Source organism: Ursus maritimus, unplaced genomic scaffold (genome assembly GCF_017311325.1).
Source record: "Ursus maritimus isolate PB19 unplaced genomic scaffold, ASM1731132v1 scaffold_27, whole genome shotgun sequence".
In the NCBI taxonomy this organism is placed as follows: domain Eukaryota; kingdom Metazoa; phylum Chordata; class Mammalia; order Carnivora; family Ursidae; genus Ursus; species Ursus maritimus.
The window spans coordinates 22,817,539-22,825,147 of record NW_024425230.1 but is presented as its reverse complement, the minus strand read 5'-3'; the positions used below and the strand labels follow the sequence as shown (position 1 = coordinate 22,825,147).

The 7,609-nt window shown below is 51.0% G+C and overlaps 1 protein-coding gene across 2 annotated transcripts in view; it reads left to right on the top strand.

Annotated features, from left to right (window-relative positions):
- HOMER2 (homer scaffold protein 2) overlaps positions 1-7,609 on the top strand; it is a 104,781-nt gene continuing 97,172 nt past the window's right edge. For both annotated transcript variants that reach the window (XM_040642854.1, XM_040642853.1), the window contains exon 1: positions 1-1,841. The gene's annotated coding sequence lies outside the window, so the exon portion shown is untranslated. The remainder of the gene's footprint in view (positions 1,842-7,609) is intronic.

Genomic DNA, 7,609 nt, shown 5'->3' with positions numbered 1-7,609 from the left:
AGCTCTCGAAACTGACTTCGGTGTCTTGCTCCCATCCACCTCTTCCTCAGATATGCCCGTTACTCTTGCAAGGGACCTTGGAAACGTGCAGAGAGGCCAAGAGACTTGTCCAGAATTTACTCTCAACCACTCCTTCCCCCATGCCACCATATTCTGTCCTCCAGGTGATTTTCCAGAATCTCTTTCATGGAGGTGATCATCACAGTTGAAGTGTTACAAGCATTTTCTAAGCACCTGGAAGTGGCATGAGTAAGTCAGGATCCTTATCTGAGGGTGGGCTTCCGCTAACTGCCCCATTTTAAGAAGGTCTCAATCCAGGATCTTGGCAAGCTTCTTGTCTTTGATGACAAGGTGGCCTGTCCTGCCCTTGTGTGAAGCCAGCCTTATCTAGTGATCTTTCAAAAGGAAGGTACAAAAAGCCCCCTCTTTAACAGGGCAGCTTTGTGGGACACAAGTCTTTTCAGCATAAGTGAGTGTAACATAGGGAATAGAGCACCAGGCGAGGACTCAAGACGCTGGAGTTAAAATCTTGCTCCCTGTGGCTTACTGTTGGAGGAGGTCATAGAGAAGGTGTGACCACCAGTTGACCCTTGAGCTGGACCAGAGCAATCGGAGGCTCCTCACCTCTCCCTCAACCTTGTAGTGTTCGTCCTGCCCACCATTCCCACAGCCGGACCTGTTTGCAAGGATGCAGCCTTGAGAGAGGAAGGTGTTGAGGCCGAACCCAGTGGAGGCCTCTAGTAAACGTCGAAGAGCCTGGCAGGCAGTGTGGAAGTCTGCGTGTCTTGTGGCTGCCCAAGACAAGCCTCAAATGTGAGTTCCCTTGTTTGTTAAAGCCACCACCCACCGATCTGGAGTGGCCTGCCTCTTTGGTCTCTCCCTGCCCTCAGTGTGGGGTGGGGGGCGGGGACAGTTTGCAAACCAGCAGTCATCCTGCAAGTCACCATGTCCCTGGGCCTTACCTTCCTCACCTTGTTCCCTGTTCTACAGGTGGAGTGGAGGCCTCAGCCTCAATTCCCTCGACTTCCCAGTCCCAGACCTATAGTGTGCCCACGCCCCACCCCTTTCCCCCCATTTGCCTTCCAGGGCCTTGGAGCCGCTGTGTCTTGGGTCAGTGCATACCCTGCTCTTCTGGTCCATGCTTCTGCAGTCCTTCCTTCTGTCTCCTCTGTTTTCAACACCCCCCCAACCTTTACCGGCTCCTCCCACCCCCATCCCCACCCTCACCACACAAACTTGCTCAAGTTTCTCAGTCTCAAAACAAAACCGATACCCTGCCCTCAGTCCTGTGTCCTCTGAACACCTCGGACCTGCTTTCCCCACACAATGAGCCCCTCGCATGGAGCCCTCCACACCTGCAGTACCGCCCCCAGACAGGCCGCCAGAACCACTCTGGCAGACTTCCCCTGGATGAGGTCGACCTGGGTTCAAATGCAATGATGGGGTGTCTAAGTCCTTCAGTGTGTTTTGTATCTGTGCAGCATTTGTCACTGTCCTCTCCTTGCTCCCTTACACCTTGCTCTCCCCTTGTTTCCAAGTTTCTCATGATCCTCCTTGGCCCCAAGTCACTGTCACTTCTCTACCTTGATCTCCTCAGCCGACTCCTCAGTCCCCTGCTCGTCCCTAAATGTCAGTGTCCCATGGCCCCATCCATACTCTCCTAATGTCACCCGTGTGCTCTGAGTTTCTCCTATGGCTCCAGCTCCCAGCTCTGTGCTGACGACTCAGCGGTGGGCATCTCCAGCCAGCTTTCACATCTGAGCTCGAGACTCATAAATACTCCTGCCTGTGAGAAATTTCTCTCTGCAGGTCTGGCAGACATCTCCAGCACATGTCCACAGGTGAGTTCATCTTCCTTTCTGGACCTGTTCATGCACTCTGTCTTCGTTTTCAGACAATGTGTCCTCCCACTTGCCCACACCAGAAGCTGGCGCTTATCCCGGACCTCTCCCCCTCTCTTATGCTACACAGCCAGTCCCTCCCCGTGTCCTGTGGACCTCAGCTCCTGACTGTCTCTTCAAACAGAGAGCCTACTCTTTTCCTGCTGCCACAGTTCTGACCCTCATCCCTTCTCGTGCAGACCAGGTGACAGCCTCTAACTGGTCCCTGTACCCGGCTTAGCGCCCCTCCAGACACTTCTCCACCCTGCCAGTAGATGTTCTTCTTTAATTCTTATGAAACACACAGGACAGAATTGGTAATAATATAACCAGTTCTTGCGTACCAGCCAGCTCAGAGTAGATTCTTTCTAAACCGCAAACCTGATGACGTCTATCCCTTGATGGAGCCACCTTTCAGGGGTTCCTAATTACTTCTAGCACACACTCGAGCCTGCTGAGTGCGGCATTCCAGGCCGGGAAGATTTCTTTCTGTCCCATCCAGCCTCATCTGCCCCTCTCCCTAAGTGAACTAAATGTACAGCCGTCGCAAACTATTTCAGGTTCCTGAAAGACTTCATGTTGTGTTGAATACATGCTGTCCCTCCCCGCTCTGGTCTACTGGGTACACCTTAGCCTATTAGGTCAACTTCAGGTGGCCTGCAGTGATACACCCCCTCTCTATCCACACCTCCGAGGAGAGCCGATGATTCCTTCCCGTGTATCTTTAACATCTATAGCCACGTCTGCCTAAATTACAAATTCCTTGAGGGCAAGGCTGTATCTTTCCCATCTTTGGCAATTAGCATAGAGTCTGGTGACCTGATACTAGTTGGTGCTCAGGAATGTTTACTGACCCGGCCCCTCCCTTCCTCTCCAGTTTCATATTTCAGTAATCTTTTCCCACTTACTTTCTGCTCAGTGAGCACTCCACCATGTATGAAGACTCTGCCCCCCTCCTGTGCACAGCATGTGTCCCCTGGACACCCCTTTACCTGGGCACCCATGTCACCTTGTGAAACCTCTCTATTGTCCCTGCTGGAGCGTAGGGAGCCCCAGGACCCCGTGTGCGGTCTCTGCCTCCCGGGCACCCAAGCACCGGGGCCAACGCTCAAGGCAGGGAAGAATCGTTTGTGAGCCAAAAATGAAGGAGTTAGGCTTGCTGATTTCTAAGTCCTCCAACTCCAAAACTGTATGATTCGAGGTTCCGAAAACTGTGACATAATCTGCAAGTTTTCTCCCAGCAGATGGTCAGAACAGTTGAAACACCAATTCTAACAGTTGGCAGATACAAAGGTAAACATTTAAGACAGTGAGTCAGAACGAAGGTGAATCCTCCAGCAGGAGGGGAACATTGGCAAAACGTCTCCGCGTGGTCACAGGCGGCCCTTTGCACCCAGTGGTGGGTTCCATATGTTCCCTCTGGTGATCCGTGGGCCTCGAGGGCTTCTCAGAAAGGTGTTTGACAACTTCCCTCTGACTAAACCCCACTAGCTAGAAATGAGCTGGAAAGCACATTATTTCTCTGTGGCAAAAATTACTTTTTCTTTCCTTTTAGTATTTCACTTTAATTTGCTCATTTTTTGTACATTTTATTTCTGTTCAGATAGAACTCTAGAGAAAACCGTAATCCAAAGACTTTCTTGGGGCTTGTGACATTGCTTACTTTTCCCCTCCATAAGCATTTATCCATATCCAGCATATTTCTAAGCTAAATGTTGGGGGGAATGGACCTAAGTGAAAAAATGTGGAACAGAAATGTTAGGATCTAAGTGAAGAGTCAAGCAGGTGGTCCTCACGAAGTAGCGTGTGTTGTATAGAACAGCACGAGCTAATCCCACTGAGTGCGGGGACGGGTAATTGCAGCTAGGTGCCTGAGTGTAGACAGACAGACTCGAGGCTGAGGAAAACTCAGAGCAAAGTGAACTTAACCAGAAGAAATTTAGGGAAGGTGGCACGTGCGCACGTGCAGACATGCGCGTGCACAGACCCCAAGTACAGATTGCCAGAAGTAAGCCCCTGTGAGGGACCTGGGTTTGGGGTGTGGAGGATGGACCCCAGCCACTCTTTGTGGAACACTCTTCAGAGAAAGGCTCCAAGGCTGCTCCACCTGGCTTCAGGCCGACTCACAGAGCTTTCTACTGCTCTCTCTCCGGAGGCCCCTGAGACCTGCTGCAGAACGTCACCCCGTCCTATTTGGAATGTGAGTTGTGACCTGTGCTGACGTGGGGCAATGCGCGTCTCTCCTTGACTTCAGCATATTCTAGTTAGACGCTGTTGAAGGCTGACTCCGTTGTCCCTCCTGGCAGGTGAGAGCCTGCCCCCCCCACAGGTGGGTGGAGAGCTTTTGCTCTACGGGGATCTGTAGCATTTTTAGGTGGAAAGAGCATTGGCTTTCTGTGCAGGCCAGCCTGAGTGACTTCAGCCAAGAATGAGGCTCAGTTTCCTTGTTTCTAAAATGAGATGATAATGATTATTTTCCACTGCCGGGATGATGATTATAAGACTTAAGAAATGTTGGTTAGTCCCCTCTCTCCTTTCTCACCGTTTGTCCAAACCAAAGCGAAACACTCTGACTTGGCTGCTTTGAGCAGGGAGAGGTTCTGGTGCAAACCTTTTGCAACGGCCCTGTGAAAACAGTCCCGTCAGAACACTACTACCGCTGCTGTCTGCTGAGCGCTGACTACACTGCAGGCACCGGGCAGTAGTTTAGATCTACGTTACACTTTTTATGCTCATAATAACCCACTGCGGGACAGGTCTCTCTTGGACAAACAAGGCTTGCAGATGAGGGGTAACTTGCCCAGGTTTACACAGGCAAGCAGAAGTGTGATTTGAATCCACTCTCTCCTCCCCAGAGAAGGGACACGAGACAACGTAAAGAACAACTCATCCGAGCTGGAGTTTTGAGAAATAGGCGCTGTATGACAGGCTAGTCGAGATTGCCCTCTGTGGTTGAGAAATGAGAACCCGGATGTTCGTGGCATCAGTGAAGCAGGCACCGTTGGCTTTCATAGGAAACACTGCTCACGCCAGGACGTGGAGTCCGTCAGGCTTCAAGTGGCAGCCGAGACTCCATTCATAGTTTCTTTTACTTTGGTTTATCTCCGAAGCAGGGGATAAGCAATGCCAGGGACAGGAATGAGGCAGGGAGTCCGGGGGGCTCTCTGTTGCCTTCAGCTTCTGAATCTCAGGGAGGCGTTTGCACACTCTAGTGTGTCTAGCGAGCCCACGCAAAGTGAGGTGCCCACCAGGTCCGAAGCATATGGGACTGTGTGTGCTGCTTGTCGCCCGGTAACAGTGTGGACCTCCACGAAGCCAGCAGTCTGCTGCTCAGAAGGCCACATCACTCGGGCCTGATGGCCACATCCTAGGCCTTGAACTGCCTGTTGTGTGTCCTGGAATGTCCAGGAAGCTCCCTTTCCCTGCATGTACGCTGTAAGGCCTGTTTTCCACTTGTGTCCACTGGGGTGCCTTCCGAGGGCAGGCCTGGCCACGCCCGCTGCGGACGCACAAGCACAGAGTCACGTTCTGTATAGAAGCTGCAGGATGCCGCGTGTACCCTTACCCAGAGGCCGCCCCATCCTGAGGCAGAGGTGCGAGAACTTATGGATGGCTACACCCAAAATTGTGTTCCAAAAAGAGGCTCTGACAGAGACAGAGACAGAGAACTAATTGGTGATTTCCGGGGTTTGGGTGGGAGAGAGGGACAGACTACAAATGACAGTGAAGGAGCTTTTGGGGGCCAGGGGCCACGGAAATGTCCTAAAGCCAGATAGTGGTGGTGATGGCTGCATGAGTCAGTAACGACGGGTGCATTTTATGCTGTGTAAATTATACGAGAGAGAGAGAGAGAGAGAGAGAGAGAGAACAACAGCTCTGGGTCTGCTTGAATAGATGGCAAGCACTTCGGTGAAACCGCAGCGTAACAGAACAGACCATAGAAGAGAAGATTCTGGCCTACAAAGTGTTAAGAGCAGGAGCAAACCGTTAGAATCTTAGTGTCAAACATCCAGCCTTGAGTAGTCTGCCTCCTGGTGTGCCTCCCTGGAAAGATGACAGTTGTAATATATTTTCTTAAAGATTTATTTATTTTAGAGAAAGAGATGGGGAGAGAGTGCTGGCAGGGGAGGGGCAGACGGAGAGTCTCAAGCAGACTCCCTGCTGAGCACAGAGCCCCACGCAGGGCTTAGTCCCAGGACCCTGACATCATGACCTGAGCCAAAGTCAAGAGTTGGATGCTTAACTGACTGAGCCACCCAGGTACAATCATCATACTAATCATGCTCCTGGCAGAAAAGGCCGGTTCCCTCCCCTCCCCTCCTATCAGCTCTCTCCTTCCTGGTCCAGAAGTGAACTGACCTTAGCAGAGTCAGAGATGAATAGCCAGAGCCCTGGTTTCTTGCTTCCAGGAATCCTTTAAAATCCATTTGAGTTTTTAAATAAATTCTCCATGATAAGAGTTGTTGCTTCTGAAGAGAAATGTCAGGGTGAGACATTCTCAGTGCCACAATCACTAAAATTTGAAAAGGGTGTCAAAGAAAAAAAAAAAAACCCTTACTGGCTGTGCCTCTCCAACAGCATCTGTCCCTCACCCTCTGCGCGCGCGCGCGCGCGTGTGTGTGTGTGTGTGTCTGTCTGTCTGTCTCTCTCTGCCTCCACCCATCCCTCCATCCCCTGCCTTTGACCACCACCTGTTCCCCCACCTGGTGCAGATCCGAGTGGAGAACCAGGGTCACCAGGGTTAGGAAGCAGCGCTGTGGGCTAGCACACGACGGGGAGCCGGGGCGGCAGGAAGGGGCACATGAGCCCCTCTACCCCCTGGATAGTTTTGATTCCCCACACCTGAGGCATGATGCAGAGCCCAGGCCTCTGCTGAAAACATCTAGAGATCAGAGTTGCTTGCTGTTGGCTTATGCCAGCCAAGCTAGTGTAACCACGCTGGCATACCGGTGTCTCAGCAACCCAGATGCCTGTTTATTAATTTACAATGAGAAATACACCTTCTTTCTGATGGACTAACTTCCTTCCCGTCGATGACCTAGAGGGCCCCTTTCCTGCTGTCCGAGCCTCTGGGTGCTGCTAGGGCCCATGGACTATGGCTTTCTACCTCTGCATCCCTGGAACACAGCTGGTGCTCGATAAATATTTGCCAAACAGAGCTGAAATTTTGCCAGGGATAAGAATTGTTTATCTTTTGCCATTTTTGGTCAAACAGGAGCTAGAGATGTTTTTTACTCAACATATTTTCTGAGTCAAATGCTGTTTCTAACCCACAAGGATCCATGCAAACAGTGTATGGCAAGATTTACCAAGTGGCCATTTGTCTGGATTTCCTGACACCCCCCGGCCCACGGCTGATTTCATTATAAAGCAAATTCCTTTCAGAGGATTTACCTACCAAGATAGCAGTCTACTTCACTGTGTGTTCTCTCTTTCCCTTTATGTTTGAAATGAATGCTGTGAAAGATACAGGTAATAACAGCACACACAGCTCTGGCCCGTCCGCTGCCCATCCCTGAAATAGATTCTTCAGTAAAAGAACAACAGTGTTGTCATTTACTGAGTTGTATGCGAAGCAGAGATCGGAACTGAAGACATAAAAAGACTTATGAGTCACTGGAGTCCAATTTAGCCTGGGTAGTAGTGTGAGGCCTATTATTAGGTCCATTTTCAGGGAGAAAACTATTGTTAGGGAAGGAAGAGTCCTGTCCCTTTGTCAGAGCCCTGGC